At 44.4% G+C, this 20,754-nt stretch overlaps 1 long non-coding RNA gene across 2 annotated transcripts in view; it reads right to left on the bottom strand.

Moving 5' to 3' along the window:
* LOC138525784 (uncharacterized) overlaps positions 1-8,937 on the bottom strand; it is a 167,643-nt gene extending 158,706 nt beyond the window's left edge. For both annotated transcript variants that reach the window (XR_011283429.1, XR_011283430.1), the window contains exon 1: positions 8,832-8,937. This is a non-coding gene — a long non-coding RNA (uncharacterized lncRNA). The remainder of the gene's footprint in view (positions 1-8,831) is intronic.
* Between the last annotated feature and the right edge of the window lie 11,817 nt (positions 8,938-20,754).

Raw genomic sequence — 20,754 nt, 5'->3', positions numbered from 1 at the left:
GTGTTGACTGGGCCAAGGGCTCTCCAAGAATATCTAGATGGATGGTGGAATTGTTGGGATCTAAATTTAAGGTATGCTACATACCTGGGAAAGAAAATGTTATGGCAGACTGTTTATCCAGGTTGCCTGTGGGAAATAATGAAGATGCTGAGATGACCAAGGAACAGGAGTTAAGTATATCTGAAATAGAGTGTAATGCCTTAGATAAGGGTAAATGGCTGCTGGCGGATAAGGAAGACTTGGTATTGAATCAAGTTAAAATTTGGACAAAAGAAGGGTGGCCTCATAAAAATGAAATTGAGAGTATGAAAGATATAATGAAGTGAGAAAGGAACTGAGCTTGTCAGAAGATGTAGCAAACTCAGAAGAGGAAGCAAATGAGTACCTCCATGTGGTGTCAGATCTCAATTAGTGAAGGTGGCCCACCAAGGACATTTGGGAATGGGAGGTATTAAGAGGTATTTGAGACAATCATTCTGGTGGCCTGGGATAGACAGTGATGTAGAGAAAAATGTTAGAAATTGCAGGGAGTGTGTGAAGAGCGATAAAGGTAAGGTTGTGAGAGGTCCCACTGCTTCCTATGAGTGTGCCCAGTGACCCATGGTAGAAAGTAGCTATTGACCTGGTGGGACACATACAAGATCTTGGTGAAGGGCATAAGTACTTGGTGTATTGGTAGACTAGCATACTATATGGATAGAATGGAAAGCACTTCGTGAGGCTACCACAACAGAGATGATATTATTTTTGGAGGAAGTGTTTTATAGAGAGGGTTTTACCTCAAAGGTAGTCACCGACAACGATGTGCAGCTCTTTTCGGACAGAATGCTAACATTTCTGAGGAAATTCAGTATCAAACATGAGTGTACAGCGCTATGCCATCCTAGGGCCAATGGCCAGGTTTGTTAAGAGTGGGATACAATTGGCATTGGCTTCAGGATTAGGGTGGTCCAAAGTGCTCAAAGAGAGGGTTTGGAACTATTTCACAACACCACATTCGATCACGAAAAGTTCACCATTTATGCCATTGAAGGGCAGACAACCTGGAATCAAACTTTGTCCAGGTTGGCTGGAAATGGCAAAAAGTGCAGATATAGATTGTGAGAACATTATGGTACTCATCAGAGAGGCACAGAACACATGTAAACAAAAGTTTGATGTGGTTAATAAAAACAAGGAAACAAAATGGGAGAAAGGTGATATGGTTTTGATCAAAAATCCCAGGTTAAGTCCAAAATGTGTAGAGAGTAAATTTTTGGGACCAAAAAAGATTGCAGCTGTTAGAGGAAATGTAGTGATTCTAGAAGGGGGAGAATGTTGGTCAGTGTCAAAGTTGGTAAGGTGCTCATCCAATGTGTGTGAAGATGGCAATGGGAATAACAATGAGAATAACAATGATGTGTTTGATGGTAAGTCCACAAATAACAATGATGGAGATGAAGAACACCGTAAGGAAAAGGAAACTCTGGGAGATTCTGATGCAAATGTAAACACAAGACTGAGTCTAGATAGGGTAAGAAATAGACCAACATCGTTCAATGATTTCTATGTAGAATGAAATTCAATCAGTAGATGCCAAGGGAGGAGATGTGTTATGTTTAATTACATTTCATCTTTATAGGATCTAAGTCAGATATTTCAATAAGACTTTAATCTAGCCTTTAGTTAGGTAAGTGTGTTCTTCTTTGCATAGGATGTTACGGGCATTGTGAGCTCATGAAGGTTTAATGGAATGGAATCTTACGTTGTGTGATTCTGGAACTATGGTATTGGAGTCAGTTGGTGTCTGTCTTCTGAACAGAGCCTGCTGTCGTGTACTGTCATACTAATAAACACAATCAATCTGCTAAATTGTGTGAGGATCTTCTTAACATGGAGGTCCACCAAAGTGGACAATGATGCAGCTAAGGCTAAGGGTGTACTAAAACTGTATAAACCAGTCCTATTTGAAAAAAAGGGGTCCTACATAGAGAAATCGAGCAGGCAGGGAACCAAGCAAAGGCACTGTTCACTATGGTTTCTAGGTTTAGGGACCCTGTTTGCACAGTGACATCAATCGCTCCCATACAGGCCCAAGACAATAGGTTTAACAGCTTTTTTGAGGAAATTATAGTGGACATCCAGGAAAGTATTGCTAATGTCAGAGTTGTAGAAAATTGGGAGATGCCCACCGAAGAGACAGATTCAGAAGTGAATGAGGAAGAGAAAGAGGGGTTTCCCTTCTAACGTGTGAGTGAGGAACTTATACAATCTTTGATACTCCAATTGAAACCAAATAATGATTTGGCATTTGTGATACCGGCCTGTACGGCTAAGCGCCTGGCCATTAACATCACACCGTTTACAACAGCCTTTGTGAATAAATCACAACAGGAGGGCCAAGTTCCCAGTGCTCTAAAGAGAGCACTGGTGAAACCTTTGTTAAAAAAACTAAACCTGGACCCAACAGTTTAAAAAAATTACAGCACAGTGGCCAACTTGTGCTGGCCAACCAAGATCTTGGAGAAGGTGGTGTGTGTTCAATTTCAGACCTTTGTGGGCAGTAAGGAATTACTGGACGACCTTCAGTCTGGTTTTCAACCCAAATATGGGATGGAGATGGCACTGTTGGCTGTCCAGGATGACCTGTTCGAGGTCGCGGACGCAGTGAGTCCACAGTACTTTTGATGTTGGATCTCTCTGCAGCCTTTGACACCGTAGACCATCAGATGATGCTCCAGCGCATTAAAGAAGTTGGGAAAGCATCGGAACCAGTCGTAGAGAGGTTTACATCTTTTCTGAAAGATAGGACCCAACCGGTGATTCTGGGGGGGTTTCACCTCAGAGATATTGCTGTTAAAGTGTGGTGTCCCACAAGGCTCATCCTTGTCTCCATTGATCTTTAATTTGTACACCGAACTGGTACTCAATATTTTGAGGAGGCATGGGTTGATATTTCATTCATATGCCAATGACACGCAAATTTATATAGAGACAAGAGATTTGGAGGACGTCTTTGAGAAGATCAATCAGTGTATGGGTGAGATCAGTAGATGGGTGGCTTGCAATCAGCTGCAGCTGAATGCAGCTAAGACTGATGTAATGTTGTTTGGGTCAAAAGGAAAATGATGAGTGAAAGATCAATGCCACCCTCCCTGGTTTTAGGTAAGAAACTTTAATATTCCAAGAAAGTCAAAAACCATGGGTGCATTTGGCAGGAAAACTTAGGTAGTGAAGCTCAGGTGGAGGCCAAGGTGAGGGCAGTGTACCATTCACTGGGTATGTTGAGGAACGTTCTTCCAATTATACCAATGGAAGATCATGCAGTGGTGAGAACATTAAAGAAGGAGTGAGTAATGTACCCTCGATTGGTAGGTTTGATCCCAAGGACAAGAATGTTCTAGTTGTGGATGCGAGTGCTTTGGGTTCGGGTGCTTCCCTGGTACAATATAAGAACAATGATGAAAGAGTAATAGCGTTTGCGAGGGCACTTAGGGATGCAGAATGTAAGTACTCAGTGATTGAGAGGGAAACGCTAGCAATGACTAGGGTGGTTGATCACTTTAAGTATTTCTTGTGGGGCAGAAAGTTTGTTGTCAGATCGGATTATAAACCAATGGTACAATTGTTCGAAAGTGGAAGATGGGTTTTAGGGTTCCCCAGGATTAGCCGCTGGCTTTTAGGGCTTCAGAATTATAATTTTGAGGTCAGTTACTTGCCTGGAAAGAAAAATGTGGTAGCTGATTGCCTGTCCAAGCTAGCAGTAGGAGGGGATGTAGAGGTCAAGTGTGCGGAAGAGGAAGAGACGGTAGTAGCGGAGGTGGATGGTGCTGTAGGTCAGGAGAAATGGTTGCTTGAAGAAGGTTATTGTAATAGTCTGATGGCGGGGATTCCAGCAAATCAGATGATCAGACTGCAGAAGGCCCAGAATGCGGCAGTTCGGCTGATCAGACATCTGAGTAAGAGGGACCATGTCTCAGCCCTATGGAGATCCCTACATTGGCTAATGGTGGAAGACTGAGTCAAATTCAAAGTGTCCTGCCTGATGTACAAATGCCTCAATGGGCTGGCACTGGACTACCTCGCTGATAGGATCAGTCAATATCACCCAACAAGAGATCTACGCTCTGGAGGCAAATCGCTGACTTGTGTAACCTGAACCAAATTGGTGTCCAGGGGGGAGAGGAGATTTAGTGTGTTTGGCCCTAAGCTATGGAACCAGCTTCCTCTGGAAATCAGAATTTGCCAGTCTTTGGGACTGTTCAGAAGGAGGCTGAAAACCTTCTTGTTTAAATAAGCTAGCCAGTCACAGATCGTACACAGGATTTATGCACTCTATGTTGATAGTTACCATCTGCTCCTAAATACAGTTCAGTCTGTTTGGTGCAAATTATTCTCAAATCAAATCTTGGAAGATTTGTTCATTCGATATCACAGATTCTATCCCAGGACCTATCGTCCAGGTTAATGACCACTTCTCAAGTTTCCCATATCATTGCCCTGGTTAGGATGTTAATGATTATTTCTTAAGAACTGACCAAGGTAACAGAACAAGGTATTAGAGATCTGGCTGCTATACAGGATGCTTGACGGGGCAGTTCTCTAAGCCATTAACAGTAAACTGCTAAATGTTTTGTAGATGAAGCTTAATTCAAGTTTTTCCTTTGCTGCTCTGTATGAGCTTTGAATTTTATTTGTTGGCCATTGTTGTAATCTTTATTATGCTGATACTTTAATTGTGTATATGAAATATTGTATGTTTTCATTTTTGAGTAAATGTACTCTTCTTACTGTAAAACACAAAAAACCCCCCAAAAAAACAACATTGAGTTACCCATTGCCTCTCTTCAAGTTAAATTTCAGCAGAAAACCTTTGAATGAACTGTTACAGTCAAAATTGAGTAAAACACTTTTGAAACAGAGTATTTACATTGAACAAGAAGCAGCCCACTAATACTGAAAGTCAGGGTCTTCCATATAGTAAACAGTTAGAAGTGCCATTAGTGTGTCCAGCCTGAAACGTTGTGCACACTGGAACTTACCGTTGAGTGGGTGAGAAAACACTCTTGTTCTAGGTCTTGCTTTCACATTGGTCCCGGAGCAAGAGCACGGAGCGTGAGGGAGGTGCGGGATCAGGTGCGAGTGCATAGAGTGCAAGGGAAGCACACAATCAATATGGAAACTTACCTACATTAATGGGAGCAGTGTAGTATGAATAGAGAGCATGCGGTCTGCACATGGCGTACGCAAACGGTGCACCCGCGGAACTGGAGCTCACAGTTCCCTAGGGGAAGTCCAGTGTTGAGGTCAAAAGTTATTTAAGAAAAAAGTAACATTAAAAAGAAGAGAACAAACTTAAAGGCAAAGTTTGTTGTAAATAGCTAGCCTCAATAGAACTGTAGTTTGGAATACAGATGAGGCTCAAAGGAACTACTTTGGTGAAGACACAATAGTGCATGAAGGACTTTCCTTGGAGACATATTCCACAGAAGAGTTTAGAAGTTGAGACTCTAGAGTCGTTAAAGAGTAACCAGCCCTTATACACAAGCATCTCTTATCTCAATTAGATCACACTGCTCCCATCTATAAGCTGAGAGAGCAGGTATGAAGAGAATATTTAAGATGTGGTAAAAGAGGTAGGGAAGAACTCAGAACTGTTGCGTGTTTCAGATCAGAGGGGAAGTTCTGAGCGAAGACTTCCTGGCACAAAATGGTGTGTTCTGGCATTTGTTATTTTGTCCCATCCCCCCTTTACTTCTGAGGGGTTGTGCAAGCAGTTGATAAGTTAAGTCGACTGCAGGCAGACTAGCAGCTCCATTGGTATTTCACCAAGCCCCTGGCAGTAGGGAAGTAAGAGTGAATTGAAGTATGTAGTCAGGTCAACTGGAGTAGGGGAAAGGGGAACATCATGGCGTGAATGGGGTGCAAAGTGAGATTGCAGTAGACAGAGAGCAGTTCCGAGAGGATTGGAGTAGGGGATGGGAGAATTAAGTTAGGAAGGGGTTGTAAGAGGGTCTGGGGTGTGGACACTCAGGGCTGAAGGGGTGTAAGAATGGAAGTAGGTGATTGGGAATAGGTTTGAAGTAATAGAAAAAGAGATGAATGGAGTAGTGACTGAGTGGAGGGTGGATTGAAGGAGGGGGGAATAACGAGTATAGAGGATTGTCACCAGAGGCTGAATGGTGAATTGTAGGAAAAAAGGGATTTGAGGGGCAGCAATGGATGTGGATAGGTGCTGATTGACAAGTTGCACTGGAGTACAGGGTGAGGACGAGAGGAGTTATTGAAGTGGGATCATGGGTGTGATTGTAAGAAGGGATAAGGACATTTTTTGAAACAGGGGATGATGGGATTGCAGTGGGGAGTAGAGGCACATTAATGGGCGGCAGATTGGGTTAAAGGAGGGAGAGGGTGTTGGGACACGGATGAAGAGGGATTGAAGGTGTGAAGACGGAAGGTGGTGTTCAGTTGATGCGAACATGGAGCAGATAAGGCAACATAGAAAAGGGTTAAATAGCACAGGATGTGATAATGGGTGTAAACAGGGGGAAGCGAATGAAGAATGGTTGTGGGAAAGAAGATGGAGGCAACGGAGTTAGGGGAATTAGATAGAGAGGGAAGATTAAAGTTGGGGCGAGTGGGAACGGCAGGAAGTAGAGACACAAGGGTAGGGAGGGGGAAGGATTGGCAGATGGTGTAAACATGGGTTAGGTAGTGAAAAAGAGCAGTAGTGGGGGTGCGGATGGGAATTTTGTATGTTTTGTAGTAGGGCTAGGAGAGGAGGCTGGATTGAAGTATAGGTGGGAATGTGGGAAAATTATTCTAGAGCAGGTTATAATATTTGGTGTATGTTGGTTGTAGGTGGGTGTGATCATAAAGTAGAGAAAGCAGGGTTGAAGAAAACAGGATTATATTAAGGAAATGTGGGGCAATGGTGGGGAATCAAGGAAGACAGTTAGGGTCTTGGATTAAGGGATCAGTGGGGGATTGGAGTATGGAGGGGAGTTGGGATGGCTTGGTAAGGGATAAGAGTAGGCATGGGATTGGAAAAGAGGGGTCTGGGATATGGGAGCCTGAATTAAGGAAGGAATGAGGGATGCAGATGCTAGTCGTTGGGCAAAGGGTACAGTAAAGGTGGGGATTGCATTTTGGTGAAGGGTGCTTAGGGTAGGGAATATGAGGGAGGAGCAGATTGGATTTGTGGGAATAAACAGTTCAGATCAAAAACTGTAAAATCTATACTAGGAGATCTGTGCACACCCGAATAATGTTGCAAAATAACTTTTGAACTGCCTTTCTTTTCAAATCCGGGCTTCACAATAACACTGTACAGATTCAGATTCTCTTTGAGCCATTGTGAGCCTCTCAAAGGATAAAGCTGGGCGTTGAACAGGAACATTGCCACATTTCTCTGGGACCATTTATTTAGCAAGGAATAGGGCAATCCAAAGAAAGTGTGGTGAAAATGTTTCTCCAATTCAATGTCCGTCTTTCATATTGGTAAAGCAAAGCTGAAACAACAGCGGACTTTTCACCGTCCAAAAATGGTAAGGTCTTTTATTTGCCATACTGTTTGCAAGTCATGAAAGCCTTGTGAAGCTTCAGGCATAGTGAGGTAACATTGGAGACTGCATAGGTTAAACTTTGCACACATTTTTGTAGTGCCAAACTGTATCCCAGCCAGGAAGCCTTAGGCTAGCTGCTGAATTGGAATCACTAAAACGCCATGACACTACTTAGAGGCTGCAAAACACTGTTTTATTTAAAGCCAATAGTGAGCCTATTTCTCATATATGTGTTTCCAAACCTCTCACTTCATTGCGCCATTTATACAAATGTCAGTAACTTTAGGAAGTTAGCAGGGCACCCACCTTAAGACTTCTTGCACCTGGTTACAAGTTAAAACAATTTGATTTTTCTCCTTCATTCTGCTAAATGGAACTCTCAGAATATGTACTGTTTCATTCCCCTTATTCGATGAGTTTATCTGGCTTTTTAGATAAACCAGCAATTCCAGGCCTACACTCCATTAATTCTGTTCCTCCAGCCAATACAGTTTTGATCTGTGCTGTGGCTTTCCATTACAAATCATTTCAACATCTGATGAAAAGGTCTGTGGGTCTTCGTAAACTAATATATCATTTTTAGTTAGTCCAATGAAAGTTGTAAAAATCTGCAACTTCTGTGGAGGATTTAAGGAAAAGGATGAGGCTGGTTTGGAGTATGTGGGGCAGGGCTTGGTGTAGGGCCATGGCTAAGCAATGGGGGAGAATATAGTGGTGGATTTGGGCAATCCGATATTGAAATAGGTAGTAGGGAGACTGTAAAATTGTAATTTAGGGTAAAGAGGGACTGGAGTAGCTGGGCTGTTCTTTGAGAAAGGCATAAGAGGGATTGTCCCGGGAGGATAGCTCAGCGGCAACGTGCGCACCTTGGAAGCAAGACAACACGAAGCAACACAGGTTCGATCCCGGGTCCGCGTTTAGAAATAAGCAACTAAGACAAAAAAAACAATTACGCAACTACAAAACAAACAATTCCTGTAACAGTGCCTCGATGCCCGCGGGCTGTGTGAGTGCTTTAAAACTGTAAAAAAAAAGAAAGGATTACATTAGTGATGAGAGTGTGGAAAAGGTGATAGGGAAGTGGTCATTTGGTGTGGACAAAGTTTGGAGTAGAGGTGACATGAGATTGAACAACAGTGGGAAAGAGGCCGTGGCAGGGTCTGAGAGAGATTCTGGGGGTTGGCCAGCAGCAGCAGTTCAGGGTTAGGGATAAGGAGGCTTCACATGTTTCCTTCACTTTGATATTCAGTTCAGTTTTCCTTTCTTTCATTTGACTTATTTACTCACCTTATTCCTCTTGCACCTCTTGAACTGTTCATTTTTAAGGCCGTGGTTATCTGGCTGCAATGTCTGGCCATTTAGTGCACTTTGCTCAGTAGCAATCCTCCATGGCCAAGGCCCTGATCAGCAATGCTGCAGCTTCCTGCTGGCCAGCCTTTTATACCAGCGGCACGTCACAATGGAGACTTGATCACATGTCATCATAACATCACAAATGCGTGGGCGACTCCATGTGCCTCCTGGCTGTGGGGGGAGAAGAGAAAGGTCGTAAATCTGCTAACATGATTCTGATGGTTACTAAACCTGAATTATCTGACTAGAGGTTCACCGGCTCCATGATTTCCTGCCTCAGCATTGTTCCCTTTCCCTGCTGCAGCGGTGGACCAAGCGCCCCCCTAGGCAGACCCATGTCTAGTGTCTCCATGACCTCTGGTTCTCGTGACGTCACAAACTTTAGGGCAGGTGGTGTTCCACTGCTGGCGTTCCCGCCCACGTAATGCTGCTTAGAAGGTGTGGCCTTGCTTATTCATTTACAAAATGGATGCTTTTCTCTGAAATCATTTGAGAATAACCCCTGTATAGCCACTGAACAGCCCCTTTTAATCACAGAGAGCCAAATTAAGCCTTCATAAACATTTAGGGTCATGGAAAAGGGGAACGCCTCGTTTGCAGGTGCGCGATCACTGCTCTCACATGACCAATGCTATACTTGCCAACCCTACAGATTTAGGGAGTAGGCTACTGCTTTTTAAGCAGTCCTACCGCCTACAGATTTGGGTGACAGATCCTCCTGCTTTTTACAGTGGCAGGTAATTTATTTGACTTTAAGGCAGGCAGCAGGATAAAGCATGCAACACAATAATTAGTCTATCTGTACAGTGGGCTGGTAGGTGATTACGTTGATTGGACTGAGTCATTCCACTGACCTGACAGCTACATGACTCTGCCCTGCACTCTTGCTGGGGCAACCTTTATGTGAACCACCAGTGAAGACAAGTGGCACAGTGTAACACCATGACACAGTATCTGCTTATCAGACTTATCAGACAATGTCATTCATTGTTCAACTTGCACTGCAGGAATAAATATGTATTCGCCAGGCTGTTGCTACAGAGCAGTGGTAAACGTTGCCTACCAGCTATGTGTGATTACCTATTGTGCAATTGAAGTTGGTGTTAACTTACCATTCAGAATTATACATTTTTAACATTTGAACATCTTTCCATGTTGTGCTATTTGATGGGTTGTGTTTTTTAGAATGCTTCAATGGTACCAACAATGTATGTTTTGTATTTTTCTGTGATTTCATTGTTATGCGAGTTATTATTTATTAAACTTGAAAAATCCTACATCTTTTTGGTCACAGAATGTTGGCAAGTTTATCTGCAACTTCTTTAAATGTTTTGCTGTAAAACAGATGGAGATATTATAGAGTACTGTACAGCGTGAGAAATTCAATAGTATTTTTAAAATGTTGCCTGTGCGATCGCTAATTATACCCTGATCATTGTGAACCCACATACTCTTTCTCAATCGGGGGCACACGGCCTGTGGGTTCTGGATCCGTGCTGACAGTTCTACTTAGTCTCCAGCTTTACCTCAGCTCTGGCTGACACTTTACACATTGAAGGATTTCTGAACTGTTACAAACGGTACATTTAAGGCAATGTTATGTTACAAAAAGATATTTTCTTCTAAACTGTAATGACTATCGATATAAAAACACGGCAATATGTAGCATTGCTTACAATATTGTATAACTTGAAAATAAATGAATTTTAATTTCTTCTGCATCATCCTTTAGCGTTAGTTGAGAGCGACACAGATCAATATATCTAAATGATACTGGTCTGTATACCAAGAATGAAAAAATATTCAAGACGAAAAACACGCAAAAAACACTAGGCAGACATTGTCTGGAGTCGTTGTTCATGGCATCCATCCTTTGGCATTCGCATACTACAGACTACAGAAGCAAGACTAAGGGGGCAGTGAGTTGACATCGACATTTCATCTTCAGAACCTTGTCAGCCAGCATGAGGTCATTAGCACACAGGTGCAAGAGAGCTGAGCTTGCTTCCTACCTCCTGAGTGCCACCAAATGCAGGCAAGCTCCTTTTCAAATGTGAACTCAGCCAGTTCCTGTCTGGTGGCACAGATTGAGTCTCACCTTTAAATGTGAGGGCTGTGGTAAGAAAGTGATGCCGGGCACGGCAAGTAGCTAATGAGTTTTACCAACACCCAAACAACACAGGCTCCCTGCCTTCTCCCTTTATCAGCATGACTTTCCCATGTCTTTACATTTCCAAAAATCCCTTTAAGATGATGGGGTAGGGGACAGGGGGGATATATGAGAGCCACTATTTTCCTGATAGCACACATTCCTTCATGTAGTGCTTTTTTCACTTGACTGTACTTCTCATGGGAAGTGCATCCCCTGCTTTGATGGTCCCTGCCGTGGGTGCGCACACTTTAAACTCACCCTGGACCAATAATGGGTCACACTGGAACCCCCACACCCCCACCGTCATCCCAGACCAGGCGGTACCGTGAGGTGCTGAACAACCTGTGAATTAGAGGTGTTAGTACAGGAGATGGGCTACAACCATGGCTTCCTGATACTTAATAAGGCACAGTACAATGGAGCGGGTAGCATCTTACCCTTTCCGGATTTTATATAAAAGACATGTAACTTATTAACAGATAAACATTGTTCCATCCAATGTTCTCCCAATTTCATTGCCCCAATCATAGTTTGCTTTGTCATTTATAAAGTAGTAGCTACTATATGAAATAAACCCCACACTTTAGGAACTTTGGGCAAGTTCCTAGTCACACTTCCCCTGGGCACCCATCTTTTCATTCCCAACATTTCCCCTTTCTCCTCATTCTCATTTTATTGTTGTGTACATTTCAATAATATTGTCATCTGAGGTGTGCTCTTGGATGAAAGTCCCCATGTGTCAGTCATTGTCTTTATACACATGTTTACATTTTTAAATAAGAGCACCTTTACTCACTGACCGTCTCCACCTCACTTTGATAAAAAACAACGCCCACCCGGTCGCAAGTGGCTGCCAAGGGGTGATTACCTTTCTCCTCTATGGAGTGTCTTCTAATAATAGTAGGGTCTAAAGCAACCCACTTTCCTCCCTCTGTGGGATGTGACTTTCACAACTAGGGCAAGAGAAGACCACTTTCCACCATGGCAGTGCTTTATTAAGATATGAGTGCTGCAAAACCCTGTCTTCCTTTATGGCAGTGCTTTGAAACCGTTCTTGGGATGTCAGAGCCCTATTTCTTTTATGGCGGTGCCTTATTTTCCAAAGCGGGGGACGTATTAGGTTCTGCCCAGGACCTGCCAGGGATGTCATTTCACCAAAATGCCAGGGGTAGCGGAAGTGACATCACACGACCCTTGATCCCCTGATGACATCACAGGAAGTGATGTCATTTGACCCCACCCCAAAGTGATATCGCTGGTAGCAATGGAACACGGCATTTCACCCGTTGACAAAACAGGAAGTGGCATCACATAGCATTGTACACTACGAAAAATATAGTTACGATATCACTATAATGTGATGAATATTTCATACAAGAATGGATCACCATATGTACCATTAAGATCAGTGTGTATAGGCCCATATTACCAAATTACTGTGAATGCAAGCAGACGTCCATGACCAAATGGTAATGATGTGTTATTATATAGCACTTACGCTTAAGCGCTTTACATAGAAGAAATATACACCCAATATCACCCAACCTGTGTTGGTACTCATTTATCGACCTCTGAAGGATGAAAGGCTGAGTTGAGGCGTTTAAGAACTGACTAAATCAGTGACTCAACCCCTGAAGTGTGCCTGAAATAAACATTTAATGAGCCTAGCAATTATTGTGATAGTGGGTGTATATTTGTTCTGTGGGATGTGATTTTCACAACTAGGGCAAGAGAAGACCACTTCCAGAAAGACACATTATTTGGTATTCCTATTCTTTCTTATTTAGGGTCAGTGCTGAAAGTGTTAGGCTTGTGGCACTCCTGTTCTTATTTTTCTTTTTTTTTTAGGGGCCTGAACAAGAAAGCCAGCCACCCCAGAAGTAAAGAGCCACAGCCCAGGAGCTTGCATTACAAAAAAAAAACGTTTTTTTTTTTTTTAGAGGTCGCAAGGGAGACCACAGAGGTCGCAGTTGCAACCTCTGGTGACCCGCAAATGACGTCCGTGGGACCTACCCACCTGGCAAACTCATCCATTCACATTGAGCCCTGGCCGCGTGGGACACAGTGGCCCGATATCCAGGTGTAAGCCCTGCTTATGCCCCTTCCCTGTGTGACCCTGGGGAGCGTAAGTCCCTCAGACCCCCACTGATGCTGTCAGCCCCCGGGCACACCACTGATGCAGTCGGGTTTCCTCCTCTTCACCACCTGCCCTGTCTGGCCCCGGGGAGGGTGGACTTCCTTCAGGCAAAGCCACCAATTTTATCCGGGGCCATCGCATGCAACGCATCAGGGACTTTTGCTTCCTCCAGTCCAGGCCATATTTGCAAAGGCTGTTAGGCAGAATTGCAGGCAGTACCCTCTGGGACCACTACACACAATTAGGACTACAGGTGTTAGCCAACCCAACCTTTGGTATAAGTCTGTACCACACAGTTTTTGGTAGCAAGCTGAGCAGCCAGGCTTATCTCAAGATTGAATGTGAGCAGTACAAGTAGTTAGACAGAGGACTTTCAATCACAGTGGTTCAAGTAAACACTTATACTCAAGGTTTCTTGGTAAAAACACTTATTAATTTATTTCACAATCATTTAGAAAACATTTCACTAGAAGAAGGCAACTTAATATTATAAACCAATACACTTCAATACAAAATTCTAAGGTATTGAGACAGTTTGAGCTCCCCTGAAATAGGAGCCAAATGGCACTTCAGTACTTCGAAAAGAGCAAAAGGCACAAGGTAAGTCAAATAGATCATATATACTTTTTAGACAGTGCAAATAGTTTCATTTCACCAGAAGAGTTCAATTCAAGTTAATAGGCCAGGCCAAAGTCAATGGGCTAGTGTTCTGGATAGGAAAGATCAGTTCTGGTATCAAACGGTACAGTCTTTGGGAAAGTTCTTAGAAGTAGTTTAGGCAAAAGAAAATCATATGTCGGGTCACAAGCTGATTAGTCCTGCAAGTTGGGAAAGTTTCGCAAACTTTCACCGCGAGAGTGGCGTTCTCTCAATCGGGTTGGCACAGTACCTTTTATGTGAAGAAACAAATGCTGCTGAAGTCGTGGTTCCAGGCAGGTCCTGCAGATCTCGCTTTTCCCGAGCCTTAGTTGTGGGGACAAGAGGGAGGATGTCAGGGGACCCCTACACTGCACAGGATCGTTGAAGAAAGCAAACAAGATGGAGTCACTTCAGTTCCAGTAGCTGTAGATTCAAGAACACAAACTGGTGTCCCTCTCCCTGGTTAATCCTAACCAGCCTCGCAAATGGTATCCAGGTGTCTTATGAGTTGGTTGGTCCCACCAACTCAAAGGAAGAAGCCATCCTTGAAGGAGCTTCTCTGTCGAATGGAGCTTGGCAATTCGGACCTGCAGCAGGGCTTCACCGGGCAAACCAACGGTCCAGGAGTTGCAGCAGCTGTCCTCTTCCAGCTCGTCTTTGGTTCTTTCGTTCCAGTGGTCGACTCTGCTTTCCAGTCCTGGAGACTCGCCTTTTAAACAGTATTCTCCCCTTCATTTAAGCCTAGCTGTCACTCATCCAGCAGGATGGCTGTCCTTGCCGGACAGTCAGCCAGCCAATCACGCCAGAGTGCATTTGGGTCTCCTAGGAAACTAAGCACAGGGAGTTTCGGGCACCTCCCTCACTTCTTGCCCACCCCAAACACTCAGACGCCAGAGGCGGTCTTCAGTCCTGAAACCTGCCAAAGGCATACGAACAAAGGGACCAAACCTAGTTTCGTGCACAGAGACAAAGGGCCTCATTACGAATCAGGCGTTAAGGGGTTAACGGCGCCGTAAACGGCGCCGACCCTTAACGCCTGATTACAAGGTCCGTTAGCGCCATGGTGATATTAACACCTGCTTTTTGCAGGTGTTAAAATCCATGGCGCTAAGGGACCATGATGCTAATTACGCCACCGTAATTTACGGTGGCGTAATTAGCGCCTTCCCCACTCCCATTATGCCCTATGGGGCATAAATGGGAATGTGGAAGGGTAAAATGGGAAATGGGGATTTACCGCCCCACTCACCTTGGAATGGGGTGGTAAATACGCCATCCACCATGGTGTAAACGTAGTTTACACCATGGTGGTAAGGGTACGACCCAGGTGGTAACTTACCGCCTGGGTCGTAATGAGGCCCAAACACTAGAAGGACCTTTCCAAAAAAAGAAACGGCAAAAAACGGCTCCCGTGATTTTTATCTACCGGTGTTCGTGGTCAGGAAAAATCATGGTAGTTTATTGTAAAACCACTGCCACCAGCCTTTTCAATAGGAAAGGGTAGCATTTGACTACTACATCGGTATTTAGACACAGGGGATACTAGGTAACCCCTCCAGCACTCCATTGTGACATGGTGTGTAATGGGGCTAGGAATTTGGAAAGATTAGTAAAGTCAATTTCACATTACATTCTCTGGGAAACAGTAGTTTATCCCAGATAAGGTTTTTAAACCTTTGGGAAGTCTAAAAAGACATCCCTGTGTCATTACACTGTGGGTGCTGTGTAACATACATGAAAAGATGCCTATGGAGTTATGTTAAAACTCCATAACCAAAAGAAATAAACACAGCAAACAAACAGAATTAAAAAGTAGAGAGTCTCAAAGGTCTGCAAAAGAGCTTGGGGTCTATAAGGTAGGGAGGAATTAGCACATTTTGAGAATTCTCCCTAACACTCATCCCCCCAGACTAAGGGACAGGAGGATCTAATCCCCACCAGGATGGATCTCCTGTTACATGTCAGTTAAATGGCCTGCTGAGTACACCAGCAACCTTTTGCAACCCTTGCTATGGCACTTTCTAGCAGGTGTTTTCATTTACAAGCTATATGACCTACAAACCCTGTTTGGTACATCTTTCTATTTTAGTATATAGGGGATCTGATCTACCAGTCCCTCAAAAGTTGAGAAAACCTCGGAACCTACAATAGGTGTTTTTAAGGGGTCCTTAGAAAGGAATCCCTTAGACCTAGAGGGGCCTCTATGGTACCTCACCACCTCTCTCACAAGAGCAGGTTGGGTCTCAGGTATCTTGGTTGGAGGGGCTGTGGTCAAGCAAGGTACATGCTGCCACTTCCTCTGAGATCTATCCTTACCTATTTTAGAAGTTTCCCCACTAGTACTAGGATTTATATTGGAGTCTTCAGTAGAAGTTCCAACAGTCTAAAGTTGTTTAGCCTTAGACCTATTTTTCCTGGTTGTCCACCAGCTTTGAGAATGACCAGTTCTCAGAGGTCTAGAGAGGGGTCCAATGTGTCTATCCACCTCTTCCTCAGAAGCAGGGGGGGTCAAAGACTTTACAATTGGATGGGCAATGATGGAGCTTGGTTGGGGCTCCCATTTCCCTACTATTCGTGCCTCAGATATGCCTTGGTTAGAGGTCAACTTACTAACACCAGGGCTTACATTGGGTGTCTCTGTAGAGGTTCCCACAGGCTCAGAGTGGTCTCTTAAGGTTTCCTCTCTAGCCAATTTTGTTTGTTTCTGTTTCCTCTCACTGGGAGGCCTGAGGGTACTGGACACTACTCCTAGAGTTTTAAGTCATTCCCCAACATGACTCTCTCAGGCACCTCATTCTGAATACTGACAGGAATCTTCACTGTTATATTGTTACACTGAATGAGAGCTGGTAGAATTGGAACCAATTGGACAGGGCCTCCAGCAAATCTAGTGGGCCCTTTGGGTGCCCTAGCAACATCCTCGGGCTTGAAAAAACTTTCATCCACTACTGTTCTGCTGGCCCCAGTGTCTCTCATGGCAGGGGTGTCCTGACCATTTACAAGAACACTGTCCATATAATACCCTCTAGAGATCTCTGGAATGGAGTTGTACACATCCATATTCTGTTTCTTACCCAGACCCAGGGGCTCTAACGATACATTGGCCTGAACATCCAAGGGTTCTTCAGCCAATAAGTGAAAGTGAGCGCTAGCCATATGTACTTTGTCCTCTGGGAAGAAGGCTAAGGGGGCAGTGCTGACCCCTGAAGGTATACCCTGGCACCTGGACCTCCTTTCAAGTGGTCTACAGACCCACAGACGTAGAATTTACCAAATGCTCTCTGGAATGGGGGTTTCTGCTGAACTCCCTCTGGTTGGACAACAGAGGATTCACTAGACCTAGCAGGTTTCCCATGTGATCTACCCTTATGTTGTTTGGGGGCCTCTTCTGGAAGGTTGGAATTACAATTATCTTTATTCCCATCTTTGTGCTGCTTCCCTTCATCCTTTTTGTGAGTGGCCCCAGAATCCTTATGAGTGGCCCTTTTGGCTACCCATGAGTCAGATGCTATTGCCAACTTTTTGGGATCAAGTTCCTCAGAGTCAGCCAAGTGCTGCCTCAGCCCAGGAGAGCAGGCATCAAAAATAGTTTCCAATAAAAACACATTTCTCCTTCATTCAAAAGTGTTAACTCTGTAACCCTTAACCCAACCATCTAAATTCTTCAAACATGCACACACTCAGGTAGCCCAAGAGGTACCATCAGTCTTTTTGAGGGTCCTAAACCTCTTAAGGTACTGGGAAGGAGTTTTCCCAAATCTAGCTATCAAAGCTAGCTTCACATTTTCATACTCCAATCTTTCAAGTTCCCCCACCTCCATTACAGCATCAGTTGCAACCTGGGGGCGCCTAGATAAAAGCCAAGGAATCAACTGATTCCCAGTGAAACCCTGAATCCCAATTCAAACGCAGCCAACCAATCTAAAATATCAAGTTTCACCTCATACATACGCACAGCTTCTTTAGGCATGCGAGGCCTCTTAGGACTGGAAGACCCAGAAGACTCTGGGAGAGAACCATTTTCAAGAGACAATTTCTTCATTTCAAGGTCATGATTCAATTCCATTTCCCTGAGCCTGAGTTCTTAATGTTTACTGTCAGTTTGCATTTGAGTTCTTTTGAACTCTAACTTAAGTCTCATCAGTACTGGGCATGGTAAGGTCCCTGTGGTTATAGCTTGACGACCTAACGCAAGTAGAGGTGCAGTGGCGATCACATCCTGAGACTCCTCTGACTCTTCCAACTCATCAATAACATTAGAGCCTGACTCTGAATCATTATCATCCTCATCAACATTATCCACATTTGCTGGGGGGGTTAGGGGTTATAGCTCTACCCCCCAGTCTTTGATGATTCAACAATTTCTCAATCAATTCATTTTTCATGCCCTTAACAGAGAGAGACTTGACTTTACACATATCTTTCAGTTGATCTACTGTTAAAATGAACAGGGCTTCCTGTTTGAAGTTATCCATATCTGGCATTATAAAACAATTGCTTCTCTAGTTGTACTTATCCCTGTGATGGTTATTTGAACAAAAGTAAGTGCAGTACTCTCAATGTAATAACTATACTCTATCCCACCGCTGCCACCAGTGTTAGGCAGAAGAAAAGAGCAAAAGGCACAAGGTAAGTAAAATAGGTCATATATACTTTTTAGACAGTGCACATAGTTTCAGTTCACCAGAGGAGTTCAATTCAAGTCAATGCCAGGCCACAGTCAATGGGCTAGTGTTCTGAATAGGAAAGAGCAGTTGTGGTATCAAACGGTAAAGTCTTTGCGAAAGTTCTTAGAAGTAGTTTAGGTGAAAAAGAATCATATGTCGGGTCACAAGCTGATCAGGCCTGCAAGTTGGGAAAGTTTCACAAACTTTCACCGCGCGAGTGGCATTCTCTTAATCGGGTTGGCACAGTACCTTTTATGTGAAGGAACAAATGCTGCTGAAGTTGTGGTTCCTGGCAGGTCCTGCAGATCTCGCTGTTCCTGAGCCTCAGTCATGGGGATAAGAGGGAGGATGTCGGGGGACTCCTGGACTGCACAGGATCATTTAACAAAGCAAACAAGATGGAGTCACTTCAGTTCCAGCAGCTGTAGATTCAAGAAAACAAACTGGTGTCCCTCTCCCTGGTTAATCCTAACCAGCCTTGAGAATGGTATCCAGGTCTCTTACTAGCGGGTTGGTCCCATCAACTCAAAGGAAGAAGCCGACCTTGAAGGAGCTTCTCTGTCGAATGGAGCTTGGCAATTCGGAACTGCAGCAGGGCTTCACCAGGCAAACCAACAGTCCAGGAGTTGCAGCAGCTGTCCTCTTCCAGCTCGTCTTCGGTTCTTTCGTTCCAGTGGTCGACTCTCCTTTCCAGTCCTGGAGACTTACCTTTTAAACAGTTTTTTCCCTTTCATTCCAGCCTAGCTGCCACTCACCCAGCAGGGTGGCTGTCCGCGCCGGACAGTCAGCCAGCCAATCATGCCAGAGTGCATTTGGGTCTCTCTCCTAGGAGACTAAGCACAGGGAGTTTCGGGCACCTCATTCACTTCCTGCCCACCCCAGACACTCAGACGCCAGAGGCAGTCTTCAGTCCTGAAACCCGTCAAAGGCATACAAACAAAGGGACCAAACCTAGATTGGCGCGCAGATGCAAACACTAGAAGGACCTTTCCAAAAAGAAACGGCAAAAAAAAAGAAGACCGGGTTCCTTTTGAAACAAAGGGCCCGTGATTTTTAGCAACCTGTGTTCGCAGTCGGGAAAAATCATGGTAGTTCATTGTAAAACCACTGCCAGCAGCCTTTTTAATAGGAAAGGGTAGCATTTGACTGCTACATGAGTATTTAGACACAGGGGATACTAGGTAACCCCTGCAGCACTCCATTGCAAGATGGTGTGTGCTGGGTCTAGGAATTTGGAAAGACTAGTAAAGTCAATTTCACTTTACATTCTCTGGGAAACAGTAGTTTATCCCAGAAGAGGTATTTAAACCTTTGGGAATTCTAAAAAGACATCCCTGAATCACTGCACTGTTTTCACTCCATAACCAAAAAAAACCCCTCAGAAAACAAACACAATTAAAAAGTACAGAGTCCCAAAGTTCAGCAAAAGAACTTGGGGTTTCTAAGACATTTTGAGAATTCTCCCTAACAAAGGCTACGCCCCAGTTCTGGGACTCCTGTTCACGTGACCCTAGGCTGGGGCACTGTCTTCACTGGGTCACCATGCGCAAGTCCAGTGTTTTCCCTTTCTCCAGGCCTGCTCACACTCGCCCACATTGAGTCATTACCTCACAGGCCATGCCACTGGTCTCAGGGGTTGCCCGTTCATGTGACCCTGGGCTTGGTCGTTACTTCACCCATTCGCCACATCCCAAATGCACCCTGTGCTTCAGATTCGACGCCAGGATGCAGCTTTCATATGCAGCTTGGCCAGCCACCTCTCAAGGACACAGTCCCCAGTGAGTGCTTATTTCCATTTATTTTCTCGTCTCCATCCTTATTTCTCTGTTTCTATCTTTCTCTTGGTCTGTCTTCCTCTGTTTTTCCTTCTTCCAACTGAAACTTCCAACTGTCTATTTCTTCTTTATCATTTCTGTAGCCCCGGGTTTTATGGCCCTGGCCCAAGTGCTGCGTTATGCTAAAATTTCCCCAGATCAATAATGTGCCACATTGGTGCAATGAAGATGTGATTCAGCGCCAGACAGGTGGACGCAGCTACCAATTGCAGGAATAAAGGGGGTGGGCTGGGCCACCCCCAAGTGGGGAAACAACAGAGTCCCTGGAAGCTGTAGCCAGCTCCAGGTACATAGCATGGAGGGGAATAAGGGGGAGGTGACACTATGTGATTAACAAAAAATAGACACAAGGGAACCTGGCACACACATGTGAGGGATGCAAAACCACAGGTAGGCACACTCTATTTGGGCACCGCAGGTGGGCCTC

Source organism: Ambystoma mexicanum, chromosome 7p (assembly GCF_040938575.1).
Source record: "Ambystoma mexicanum isolate Mex_15411 chromosome 7p, UKY_AmexF1_1, whole genome shotgun sequence".
NCBI lineage: Eukaryota > Metazoa > Chordata > Amphibia > Caudata > Ambystomatidae > Ambystoma > Ambystoma mexicanum.
The sequence above is the reverse complement of the archived record's forward strand: the minus strand, read 5'-3'. Positions and strand labels throughout refer to the sequence as shown.